General features: G+C 54.6%; 1 pseudogene; it reads left to right on the top strand.

The window, feature by feature from the left end:
* Positions 1-10673: 10673 nt before the first annotated feature.
* On the top strand, positions 10674-12437 carry LOC138850348 (desumoylating isopeptidase 1 pseudogene; annotated as a pseudogene).
* The last annotated feature ends 994 nt before the right edge of the window (positions 12438-13431 follow it).

Raw genomic sequence — 13431 nt, 5'->3', positions numbered from 1 at the left:
GAAAACCAAGCCTCTCATACAAATATGGAATCAATGCATGTCATAGATTTATCAACCGTGGAACTAGCAAAATAGTGGCGTTTGTTCAAACAGGGGGACTGGGGGACAGATTTTGTTTCATCAGCCAAGGCAGGCGTGGTAAAGGCAGCCTGCTAAGTGAGGGCAGACATGAACCACGCCCTGCAGGGAATAACACTGCAGGCTTTGGGGTTGTCTTCTGTTTCAGACAGAAAGCATTTGTGTCTCTGCTGACAAAGAGTCTGCAAACTAGCGTGTAACTTCAGAAAGTCCAATCAATAGTCAATAGCAAGTCAAAGTAAGGGATTTTTGATAATTAAGCAAGCTATGGCCTGTGTGCAGGCCAGTTTAGGTTCCAGGGTGAAACTGGGTACTGGGGCACAGACAACCATTTGCCTTACTGCTGCCGAGTATTGGGTTTTCCTTATGTAAATGTAGGACACGTGAGTCGAGCTTCCTGGGTGTGAACACCAGGGCCCAGAGCCCAGCCAGCCCCGTTCCTTCCCTGTGCCATGGGTCTCCCCAAGGCTCCCTGAAATTCCTTGCACAGAAACCAGAGTGCTTTCTCCCAGAGGGAGAGGTCGGAGTCAGGAAAAAGAATCCTTGCATCGCATAGCCATGGGACAGTTCAGTGAGAGCAGTCGGAATGCTGCAAGAGCAGGCTTGGATGTGCGGGGAATTTGGGGTTTAATGGGAAGCTCCCCAGAATGCCAAGGATGGGAGAGAGGCCGGAGGGAAGCACCTTTTCTGGAAGTTCCACAGGTGCTCCCTGAACAGCGACGTGAAGCCAGCCAGCGCCTCTCTGGCGTGACAGGTGTCGCTGCCTTCTCCCCTCAAACAGCCTCCAGCCTCACCTGCTCGTCTCTGGTCATTCCCAGAGCCCCATGATGGCAACTGGAGCACGAGGCTCTTCTCCTCGTCACTCCCCATGTGAGCCAAGAGCCCTCCAGCACTCATGACCTTTTGGGTAGGACGAAGGGAAGTAGCGTTCTTGGTCCCCAGCCGTGATCTGTAGCACGGAGACAACCTCCCCAGCCCAATCCGCATCTCAGGACTATTCAGAGCACGAAGAGATGCAGGAGATGTCAGAATACTTTGAAAAACCATGTGCTGGGACTGGCGCTGTGGTGCAGCATGTTAACACCCTGGCCTGAGGTGCCGGCATCCCATGTGTGTGCTGGTTCTACTCCTGGCTGCTCCACTTCTGATCCAGCTCTCTGCTGTGGCCTGGGAAAGCAGAAGAAGATGGCCCAAGTCCTTGGTCCCCTGCACCCACATGGGAGACCCGGAAGAAGCTCCTGTCTCCTGGCTTCGGATTGGCACAGCTCTGGCTATTTGGCCATCTGGGGAGTGAGCTGGTGGATGGAAGACCTCTCTCTCTCTCTCTCTCTCTCTCTCTCTCTCTCTCTCTCTCTCTCCCCCTCTCTCCCTCTCTCCCTCTATCCCTCTCTCCCTCTCTCCCTCTCCTCTCTGTGTAACTCTGACTTTCGAATAAATAAATAAATCTTAAAAATAGATTTGTTTATTTATTTGAAAATTGGAGTTACAGAGAGAGGGGGAAAGAGAGCTGGGGATGGGTGGGGGGGAGAGAATTTTCCATTTGTGGTTTCAGTCCCCAGATGGCTGCAACGGCCAGGGCTGGGCCAGGCTGAAGCCAGGAGACAGGAGCTTCATCCGGGTCTCCCACGTGGGTGCAGGGACCCAAGCATTTGGGCCACCCTCCAAGGTTTTCCCAGGTGCATTAGTAGGAGGCTGGATTGGGAGTGGAGGAGCCGATTCTCAAACCGGCACCCATATGTGAGACTGGCATTGCAGACAGTGGCTTTACCAGCTATGCGACAATGCCGACCACGCGACAGCTTTCTGATCACAATTGTGCTGCTTTGGGGACTTTGAGTGTTCCTTTGGGGACAGGTATTTCCCTCGTGAGAGAAGGAAGTTCTCCTAAGGCTGCCTTGCATGCTTGGCCATTGTGAGCCATGTGTGAGATGCAGAGCCCCCACCAGCACTGGCATTAGGACAGACTGAGCCAGGCTCGCGGGTGTCCCTTGAGGGTCTCGGCCTCTTGTTTTCCTCTAACTCACCCCATCCCCAAGTGCCGTGGTCTCAGCCTCACCTCTCCATTCCTCCACATCAGTCCCCTTCTCTCCTTTCAGGCCCAGGTTTCTGCTGCCACCAGGTGTACAGATCACCTGGTTCCCAAGCTCTGCTCCAATCGCCCTGAGTGGCTTTCTTTTTTCTTTTTCTCTTTTTTTTCTTTCTAAGATTTGTGGCACAGCAGGTTAACACCCTGGCCTGATGCGCCAGCATCACATAGGGGATGTGCCCCTGCACCTGTGTGGGAGACCCAGAAGAAGCTCCTGGCTCCTGGTTTTGGATCAGCTCAACTCTGGCCATTGCGGCTAATTGGGGAGTGAACCATAGGATGGAAGACCTCTCTCTCTCTCTCTTCTTATCCTAACACTGACTTTCAAATAAATAAATAAACCTTTTAAAGAAAAAAAAGCTCTGTTAAAAAAAAAACATGTGCTTTCCAAGAAATATTTTTTTAAGTTCGTTAAGAAATAATTATACCCTGAGTGCAGATCTCGGTTCAATGGTCTCGTAATGTGCATCCCAGTGCCTCCAGCTTGCCTGAGCCTCCCTTCCCTCATCTGTCAAGGGGAAGCATCAGCAGGAGCTAATGTTTCTGCTTCTCGGCTTGTGGGGTGGATTAACTGACGTCTTCCTACGACGTTGGAGGTGAACTCTGTTCACATCCTTCCTACAGGGGAAAAGTCTGGGCTCCAGGCACCGTCAGCAGATGACCACATCCCTGGCCAGCTCCCAGGGGCAGGGTTATCTCCAGAGCTCCCAGCCCAGCTGCAGACCCACCCCCAGGCCAGAGAGCAGTGGGGGCCATCACCAGCCTGTGCTCAGCGAGGGCTGCCTGCTGTGTTGTCACCAGCATGGTTGTGACCACCAGCCCAGGACGTCAGGGTCACCCAAAGCTGTACACTTCTCATAACAAACCATCCAGCCCTGCAATGGCTTAGAGCAACAGCACCTGCTTTTTTGAGATTCTGTGACTCAGGTGGGTGGTTCTTCTCTGGACAGTGTCCCATGGGACCGTGTCCCTTGTTAGACCACAAAATGTTCACCAAACGTGTCCTTGCCAAATCCCTCCTACCTGGGGGAGGCTGCTTGGAGCTGATCTCTAAGGAGCAGAAGCCAGAGAGGCAGCGTGGAGCAGGGACCCTACCAGGGCGATAATGAAGACAGCAGGCTGCACGGAGGGCGCACCCACAGCCCCGTGGCAACTGGGGCCAACTCTGGTTCCTGGATGCTGGGTGTGTGAGGGCTCATTTTATGTGTCAGCGTGGCTAGGCCACTGCACCCAGGGGAGCCGTGAAACACTCGTCTGGTTCTCACCATGCAGAGAGATGAGCTTGACATTTCCATCAGCGGATATGTAGTAGAGCAGATGACTGTTCCTAACGTGGCTGGGCCTCAATCAGACAATGACCTTAAGAGACAGTGTATGTGTGTGTGTGTGTGTGTGTGTGTGTGTGTATACAGCCTGAGAAAGGAATTCAGCCAGCAAAGGGGCTTCAGGTGCAAACTGCTACAACCACGCCTCCCTGGGTCTCCAGCATAAGCACACGAGCCAATTCCCCACTCGCTCTTCTCTGCATGCGTGCACACACACACATGCACACACACACACACATGCACACATGCACACATGCACACATGCACACACACACGTGCACACATGCACACACACACATGCACACATGCACATACCTACGGGTTCCCTTTCCAGGGAGGCCCTGACTCACACAGGTGTTCTGGGGCCTCAGGAAGGGAGGGTATGCAGGCAGCAGGGGACCCTGGGAAATGTGTCCCATATCAGCAAATGTCAGTCCTGCTCGTTCTAAAGGCCCTCACAGGCTAGCAGGGTAGGGGCAGAGCGAGGTGAAGATAAGCTCGGCTGACACACACTGGGATGTCTGGGGAGGCCCCACGTCTCCCTGGAGCCTGCTGGGGGCTCCTCCCCACTCCCCCTGTGGGTTCAGTGTCTCCACCCTGCTGGCTGAAGATCAGTCCACCCCACATTCCCAGAGCTGAGCATGGTGGGGCTCAGGGTGCCATGCAGGGGTCCTGAGTCCCTCGCAGAGCTCAGACTCATTGCCATGAAAATGCCTCGGTATCATTTTTGTCCTCTCTGTCACACATGTCCATCCGGTGGAGTTTCCTGAGGCTGAAAGATTCAGGATCTGACAACAGACCAACCTGCTAAACGATAAAGGATTTGCAAAAAAGGAGAAGCAGCTCCATTCTTTCCTGTTGTGGACAATGTGCTTACTTTGCATAAATGTTATGTATGATAAGCAATGGGTGTTATTTAGCAAGGGTTTAGCTGTGGATATTTTTGGTGTCTCAATTTTCCTTCCTGATGTGGCCCATACTGAGAGGTACAATCAAACTCTTCAGGCCCTCTCTTTTCAAAAGCATCCCCAAGTGAGAAAGTTTGAGAACACAACTTGCACATTCTCCCCTCTTTCTGCAAGTAAATCTGAGGCCTGAGCAGCCACAGCAGCTGGCAGGGCCAGGTGCCTCCTGAGCTCTGCCAGCCTGCACTAAGGGGCAGGTGTCCTTGCCCCTACGGGGGTGGGCCTGGCTCAGAGCCCCCGACCCCACGAGGAGGGGCCTCCCCAGTGCCCACAGCCCCCATGTACCGCTCCCTGTCCCCCTGAGCTCTGTCAGTCTGTCTCCTGCCCTTCATGTCCCTGCCTCTCCAGCCCACCCAGGGCCTGTGCAGTCACTGCTCCGTAGGTGTTGGTTGAGTTGATAAAGGACCCGCCCTATAAACAGAGGCCAAGGATGTAGGTTTGAGAGACTGGCAGGAGGGCCACCCTGAGCCTGGGCCCTCAGTGTTCTCCCTCAGCACCAGGAGGTCTATGTTGACCCCCACCCCCCCTGAGGCCCTGGGCAGCCCTGACTTGTGAGCTCCAGGCTGGGCCTGGCTGGCCCTGCACCCTTGCTCAGCAAACCCCAGCCCCCTGGGCTGAGGCCCCAGATCAGCCCCACCCCTTAGGAAGCCTATATCAGCCAATGGTCTGGTTTGCCAAATGCAAAAAGTAAAAAGAAAATAGGTGGTACTCGCTTCAACGACACAGCTGATTGCACTGTTGCCAGCACATGACCCTTCCCACAGGTAATTCATGCAAAATGTGCCAGGGACCAGTGCACTTTTGGGGGCACTGATTCTTTAAGATCCAGTGTGTCCCTGCGATGTATAGCCATAGCACCTGCCAGTTCCGAGGCCCCATTATCAAGCACCAACCTGAAACATAGTCCCAAAGATCAATACAAACGCGTTTAAAGGGAAAATGATTTTCACCGCTTCCGTCTGTCAGTTTAAATTTGCCAGAATTAAAAATTTGGTTTCCAGCCAAAGCAGTGTACCCTTTCCAGGCGGGTCTGGTGGGAGCAGGCTCTGCCTGGTGTGACTGCCACTCAGTGGCCGTGTCTGGTACTGCAGGGTCCCGCTGGGATTTGAGAACATTCCGGCACTGTCATGTGTGCTCTTGCTTGAGTTTTCCAACATTTTTTTTTTTTTTTGGTGGGGAGCAGGCATGTAAGAAGAGACTACATAGATGAAAACAGTGGGCAGAAGTCTGGGGTTGTGTGTGTTCCATTCTGTAACCAAGACTGGAGGATTGAGCAAACAAGGGACAGGAACAGCTGCAGAGAATCCCAACTCTGGAGCCTGCTTTTCCAAGCATGCTGCAGGAGAGCTTGTCTTGCAACATTGCACTCACAGGGGTCAGACCACCACCCCCGGGAGCAGTTAGAGCACCAGGAAGCCCACTGGAGTGAGATCTCCGTGACCTAAATTGAACTGTCTTCCTTACAGTACATTATCTGCCCGGGAGGAGACAGCCACCATTTTCTGAACAGACAGTATAGGGAGATGCGTGTGGCTGGTGTGCATGGGCAGGAGGGGCGGCCCCCGGTGCTTTTGCTGTATCCCAGACACTCCTCTTACCTGGCATAGCCCTGTCACCTTTACCTGTCCCAGGTACATGGAGCTTTCCTCCTCCGAGCAATGCCCACTTGAGGCTGATTCATCTGCGACACCCCAGCAGATGGAGCCCTGTGTCCGGTAACATTTCCAGGTCACCAAGTCAGGGCAGGCAATCTTTGCAAGAAAACCTTGTCTTCCTGAGACACGAGCTTAGATAGTAATAATTGGGATCCATCGAACGCCTGGAAGGCAAGAGACTCGCAGACAATAACTGGAAGAGAGTTTCCACTAGGGTTGCCACAACGACACATCCCAGGCTGGGCACTTTCCACAGCAGACTTTTATTTCCTCGCAGTTCTAGAGTCAGGGTGTCCAGGAGCCAGGGGCCATCAGCACTGGTGTCCCCTGATGCCTGGCTTTCTAGCTTGCACCTGCTTGTGTTGGAAAGAGAAATCACTTCCCCTCTTCCTATGTGGCTACAGTCGGGCCCCGCCCTTATGACCCCACTTAACTCCTCCTCCTTAGAAGTCTTGTCACCAAGTAAAGTCACGTGGGGATTAGGGCTGCAACCTGTGATTTTTGGAGGACACAGTTCTGTCCTTACAGTAGTCGTTGGCCCATTTTATAGCTAAGCAACTGAGGCTCCGGGAAACTCTGGCTTGCTGAAGTTCACACAGAGGCAGCGTCAGATCATGGATGCACTGGGGCCTGAGACAGGAGTCTCATCACCCCACAGATTGCTAAAGGGCCTTGCTCGTCTCTCTCCAGCTGCCCCGGCTTCCGCACAGAAGGACGCGTGATGAGAAGACTCCCAGGGTGCATGAGGGCTGCAGGAGCCAGGAGTGCTGTCTGGGCAAGCTGTTCTGAAACTTGAACGTGCACCAGACCCTGCCAGGCTCATTACAACACGCAGGGCTGGGCCTGCCCCGCGGCTCTGACTCGGGCCGTCTGGGGTGGGGTCTGGACTTTCCACTGCTAACCAGCTCTGCTGTAACTGTTCTAGGCATATTCCAGAGGGCACACTGCATCGTCAGGAGACGTAGGCCATGACAACACAAGTCGTTATCACCATTTGTAGCAACTGTCACTCTCTTTCTTTTTTTAAGATTTATTTATTTTATTTGAAAGACAGAGTTACACAAAGAGACAGAGAGAGAGGTCTTCCAACCACTGGTTCACTCCCTAAATGGCCTCAATGACCAGAGCCGAGCCGATCTGAAGCCAGGAGTAGGAGCTTCTTCCTGGGTATCTCATAAAGCTACATGGGCTCAAGCACTTGGGCCACCTTCTGCTGCTTTCCCAGGCCACCAGCAGGGAGCCGGGTCATTGGCAGAGCAGCCAGAATTAGAACCGGTGGCCGTATTCGGGATGCTGGCGTCACAGGTGACGGCTTAACCCCGCTACACCACGGCGCCGGCCCCCACTGTCACTTTCTATGTCCTGGGGGATTAGCCTCCAAATGCGAGTGGGGATGGGTGTCCCTGCCCTAAGCTGAACAAGAGTGGGTTCCACTTCTAGCTCGACAAAGGCCGACTGCTTCCTTCATGAGATTTTGCTCAGTCCTCATTAAACTTGATGAAGCTCACGTAGTTGCATGAGTGAGTGGATGTTTGCAGTAGAACCAACTTTATGCTTGAAGATCAGATTTAGCAGGCTTCACTGATTGGGGTGTTCCCCGTCCCCAGCTCTGACAGCCCTTCCTCCTTGGACCTTGGCCCCACACCTCACAGTTCACTGCACAGAAGCGCTGTGAGCTTGGCCGTGACACATCTGTAATCAACACTGCCCACTTTCCCAGGTGCCTCCGTGTGTCTAGGAAAGGACCCAGGGGAGACCCAGGACTAGGAAAAGGCAGGGAGAGACCTCGACCCCTAGGAGGGAGAAGAAACCCAGGCCTGAAAGGAGAGAAGGGGACTGATGTGGGGGAATGGAGAGGTGAGGCTGAGACCACGGCACTTGGGGATGGGGTGAGTTAGAGGAAAACAAGAGGCCGAGACCCTCAAGGGACACCCGCGAGCCTGGCTCAGTCTGTCCTAATGCCAGTGCTGGTGGGGGCTCTGCATCTCACACATGGCTCACAATGGCCAAGCATGCAAGGCAGCCTTAGGAGAACTTCCTTCTCTCACGAGGGAAATACCTGTCCCCAAAGGAACACTCAAAGCCCCCAGACAAAGCAGCACAATCATGATCAGAAAGCTGTCGCGTGGTCAGCATTGTCACATAGCTGGTAAAGCCACTGTCTGCAATGCCAATCTCACATATGGGTGCCGGTTTGAGAACCGGCTCCTCTACTCCCAATCCTGCTCCTTACTAACGCACCTTGGAAAGCCTTAGAGGGTGGCCCAAATGCTTGGGCCCCTGCACCCATGTGGGAGACCCGGATGAAGCTCCTGTCTCCTGGCTTCAGCCTGGCCCAGCCCTGGCCATTTCAGCCATCTGGGGAGTGAAACCACAAATGGAAAGCTCTCCCCTTCGCCCATCCCCAGCTCTCTTTCCCCCTCTCTCTGTAACTCTGATATTCAAATACATAAATAAACCTTTTTTTAAAAAAGATTTATTTACTTATGCAAAATTCAGAGTTACAGAGAGAGAGGAGAGGCAGAGAGAGAGAGAGAGAGAGAGAGAGAGAGATCTTCCATCTGCTGGTTCACTCCCCAGATAGCCACAATGGCTGGAGCTTCACCAATCCGAAGCCAGGAGCCAAGAGCTTCTTCCAGGTCTCCCACATGGGTGCAGGGGCCCAAGGACTTGGGCCATCTTCTACTGCTTTCCCAGGCCACAGCAGAGAGCTGGATCAGAAGTGGAGCAGTCGGGACTAGAACCGGCGCCCATATGGGATGCAGGCACTTCAGGCCAGGGCGTTAACCTGCTGTGCCACAAATTTTAAAAGGAAAAACAAAAAGAGAAAAAGAGAAAATAAATCCACGCAGGGCGATTGGAAGCAGAACTTGGGAGCCAGGTGATCTGTACACCTGGTGGCAGCAGGTCTGTGTCCGCAGGATCAGGGAAAGGCCCGAGAGAAGAGGGTGGGGTTTTGTTTTGTTTTGCTGGGGGGCGGGCTGCTGGTTTTCTGCATGTGTGACCCCCTAATCCTTTGCAGAGACAGGAGTTGCAAAGCCCGGGTCACACTTCTCTTGGTTCTAGAAAAGCGTGTAGGTCACTGATTTTCCATCAAGCAAGGGAACAAAAGGTCACCTGACCACATCCCGTCACTTGGGGCATCCCAGCATTGCCATAAATGTCTGTTAGGGATTGCAGTGAAGACCCGGACAGCACCCCTGGCACAAACCCACCCCTCCAAAGACTGTGAAGAAGTCGGCTGATTGTATGCCTGGCAGAGAATGGCCACAAGATAACGAGAGAAAGTGTGGGGGGTTGAGGGGGAGCAAGACTCGGGGGGCTCAGGACGAGAGAGAGGGAGAGGCTCCTGGGTTCCACCAATGGGGAGCATGCAGGAACCAGGCCCCAGCCAACCTTTTAAAAGCAAAACGAGGTCCTCTGATGGCTGCACACGTGCTGAGTGGTTTTGCACAGAGCAATCTGGGAATATGTCAGGTGCCCCCTCCTTTGGGCCCCTCATGCTTTCTCGGTTCCAGAATACTTAGCACCCCAAAGTCAGAGGGGACAGCGGAGGGCCGTAGAACAGTCCTCTATCACCCTCGGGCTCCCTGGCATGTTGGGAAGTCGAAGCCTCTGTCAGCTCAGAGGCCCTGGAACCCTCCCCAGCTGCAGTGCCCTTGCCACATCTGGCCCAATGTGGTGCAGATGCCTGAGGTCCGGGGCTCTGTGCCAGACCACCTGGATGCGCACTGCTGGTGTTGTCTGTCGCAACCTCCCACCCTGTGCTCCAGACCTGAGCAGTACCCTCTCCAGCTGGGCCCTGGGCCAGGGGCCCGTGTGGAAGATGGACTCTCAGGGTGAGTGGTCAGGGTGGCTCTCACCTGCCTGGAGGCACAGCTGAAGACCCCTTCCCCAAAAGGCTGCAGCTGGTGTGCTGGGTACTGTGGCTCACAGGGGAGTTTGAGGAGGGAGGAGGCTTCCCGGGAGGGGTTGGGGTGAATATCCTGGAGACCACTTTAACCATGGCACCTTAAGACATGTGCCTTCATTCCCTGTCCCTGCTGGGCCTGCAACAGAGCCACCCATGGAGGAGCGTGTGTGGATCACAGCCGTCAAACATCTAAGCAGAGACAGGAAGTGGCGGGCAGTGGCAGGAAGACATGGACCCCCGGCCCTCTCGCCCTGGCTCATTTCCCACATCTCTTCTAAGAGCTTTCTTTCCTCTGCATCCAATGTAAGGAGGGGGTGCTCAGGAGGAGGCCTCTCCATTGTTTACGGAGGACAGTCTGCTCTGACAGTGCCAAGCATTTGGAAATGGGCTGCTTCTTGGTGGAAAACCAGAGCGCTTGCCTCACCAGCTGGAAAGGGCTTTGCTGTGAGCTCAGGGGCCCCCGGCTGGGCTGGGGCTGCTGTCTGGGAAGCTCCAGCCAGGCCCTCCTACCCAGACACGGAGAGACTGTCCCTGCTGGCTTGGAGATCTCTGCCTCCACGTCAGGCTGTGGCCTCTGTGGCCTCTGGTTTTGTGGAAGGGCTGGACTCACCTCCCACACCCACAGCAGGTGTAGCCTTGCAAGAGGAGACGATGCCAAAGAAAACACAAGAAAACACGGCTCAGTTTTCAAGGCAGCTGATATCTGTTGAGAACTTGGCACCCGCCCATCCCCAGTCTGCCAGGTGCATCAGGGACAAAGAGGAAGTATGTGGCCCCCAGTGGCCTGGGTCTGAAGGTATGGACTCCTAGTGAGCCCAAGCACGAGTCAGGGAGCTGGAGCCTCTGGGGCAGTCAGGTGATAACTGTGTGCAGGTGATTCCGACAGACTGGCTGCTGCTCTGTCTCATCTGACACAGGGCAGGGGACAGGGAGGGACCATCAGGGCAGGTGTCCCGCTGTGTCATGCACTAGAGTGAACCTTCAGGGCTGAGTAGAATTTGCCTAGACCAAGCAGGGACAACAGGGATGAGTAGGATTTGCCTAGACCAAGCAGGGACAACAGGGATGAGTAGGATTTGCCTAGACCAAGCAGGGACAAAGGTTTGGGAGTGACCCCAGGCCGTCAAGAGGCCAGCTGCCAGTCAGTGGCCCTCTTGGTGAGTGTGGGGAGGGGACATGCATCTCCATGACTGGCTCCACAGACCCACTTCCCCTTGAGACGGCCTCCTTGTACTTCCAGGCCTGGCTGGGGGCGCCTACCTCACACTCTTGTTAACAGGAATTAGACAAGTGACAATAATTAAGACAGAGAATTCAGAAAAGCAGAATGAAAATAGGTGCTCTCACTGGTCTCCAGTTCTCATACGGGGGGAATGGAGACCATGTGGGGCAGAGTTAACCTGACCTAAAGAGAAGTCTGGACACAGTAGTTGTTGCCGGTAGCGGGTGTAGGGGCGCTAGCAACGCCGGGCGGCCTCTCCCCCACCCCTCAGGCCAGGCCCCAGGCTCGATCCCTCCCCCCCCCCCCCCCCCGCTTCCTCCTCTCCCCGCCCGGGTCAGGCACGGGAAGGTCCAAGCCGCTGCCGGGTGCCTGAGGGCCTTCATGGCCGCCCCCACGGATCCCAGTGGAGCCGCCGAATCTCTATCTGGTGAAGCTCTACATGTATGACCTGTCCAAGGGCCTGGCCTGGCGACTCAGCCCCATCATGCTGGGAAAACAACTGGAAGGCATCTGGCATACCTCCATAGTTGTGTACAAGGATGAGTCCTTCTTTGGCAGTGGTGGGATCTCCAGCTGCCTGCTGGGAGGGACATTGCTTGGGCCCCCAGACTCTGTGGTTGATGTGGGCATCACAGAAGTCACAGAAGAAATCTTTCTGGAGTACCTGTCCTCCCTGGGGGAGTCTCTGTTTCGAGGTGAGGCCTACAACCTCTTTGAACACAACTGTGACACCTTCAGCAACGAAGTGGCACAGTTCCTGACGGGGCGGAAGATCCCTTCTTATATCACTGACCTGCCCTCTGAAGTTCTCTCCATGCCCTTCAGACAGGTGCTTCAGCCCCTCCTGGACTCCATCCAGATCCAGCCTCCTGGGGGGAGCACCGTGGGCAGACCCAATGGCCAGAGCTAACAAGACCACATGGGACCACCCTGCCTCACCAGGGCTTTTCCTCTTTAAACAAAACAAACCCTACCAGATTTCTATTTTATAATTTTACATCAGAGCTAACAACCAGGGGACGGCTTTTTAAATATCCCAGGGAATGAGATCACCAGGCTGCACATGGGACAATGCTGCTAAGGAACAGAGCAAAATGCCACCCCTTCCAATAGTATTACACTAATTTATTAAGGCTGTCTTGTCTGTGAGTTCACTTTTGACGCTGTTTCCTAAGCGTCCTCCACACTGGAGAAGGGGGGGGTTGGTTAAGCAGCAAGCAAGAAGCACAATGTGGGGGAGCCCCAGCCTGGAAGTTCTTTGCAGAGAACACCCACGCTGCACTCAGCTTGCTGGCACCTGTGGGAGCCAGGTGAGCCCAGCCACATCTGTTACCTCCTAGAGTTAAATGAACCAAAGGATTTGGCGCACGGTGACTAGCCCAGCCTAAGTGAACTCAGCTACGACCTCTCTCCCTTCCCTCCCCAACCCCAGCAAAGCTGTGGGGCCAGAGCTGGAGCAACCAGCACCTCAGGACTGAGGGAGAGTGACAGCAAGGACCAGAGCAAACAGGACAAAGCCATTCCTCCCTGCACCGAACTGATGGCTGCCCTCAGGCCACTCCCTCAGCACGGCCATCCTGGCACAGCTGGCGAAAGTCTGGGATGCAGGGCGGAAACCAAGCCTTGTGCCTGCAAATCTTGGTGCAGGTCATTTGCAGCCCCTGTAACCACCCGTCCAGACCAACAAACAGGCTGCAGCTAGGTACCAAGAGGGCTGACACCTGGCTCTAGAAAAATATCTCTGACGTATAAAGAAATAACAGTGCAGAATCAAGGTGGCAAGAAGGCTTAGAGTTGTTTCCGCTGGAAACTTGACCCTGTCCTGACTGTGTCCGAAGCACCCATTATTGCGTTGTCATTCTGACTCAGGAAGCATGAATGGGCGTTCTCCCGAGGACTTGCTACTGGGAGTCTCTGACCTGAAGAGACCTTCGTGTTCCCTCCTGTCTCGTGAGCCTCTCTCCCATCAGTTGGGCTTGGAGGAGGACGTGAGGGGACGGGACCCAGGCAGCCCAAGTCAGCCCCGGTGTACTCACGCCCCTCCTGCTCAGCTCCTGCCTCTTCGCAGACTTGAGCTGTGCTGCTCCTCCCCGGAAAGCTGCTGCCAGCTCTGGCCCGTCCCCCGCCACCTTTTCCATGAGCCATAGCAGTTGGCCTCATTGGGAGCTCAGCTAAAGGAAGGGGTGC

Source organism: Oryctolagus cuniculus, chromosome 7 (assembly GCF_964237555.1).
Source record: "Oryctolagus cuniculus chromosome 7, mOryCun1.1, whole genome shotgun sequence".
NCBI lineage: Eukaryota > Metazoa > Chordata > Mammalia > Lagomorpha > Leporidae > Oryctolagus > Oryctolagus cuniculus.
Note: the sequence above shows the minus strand (reverse complement) of the source record. Positions and strands in the feature narration are given on the sequence as shown.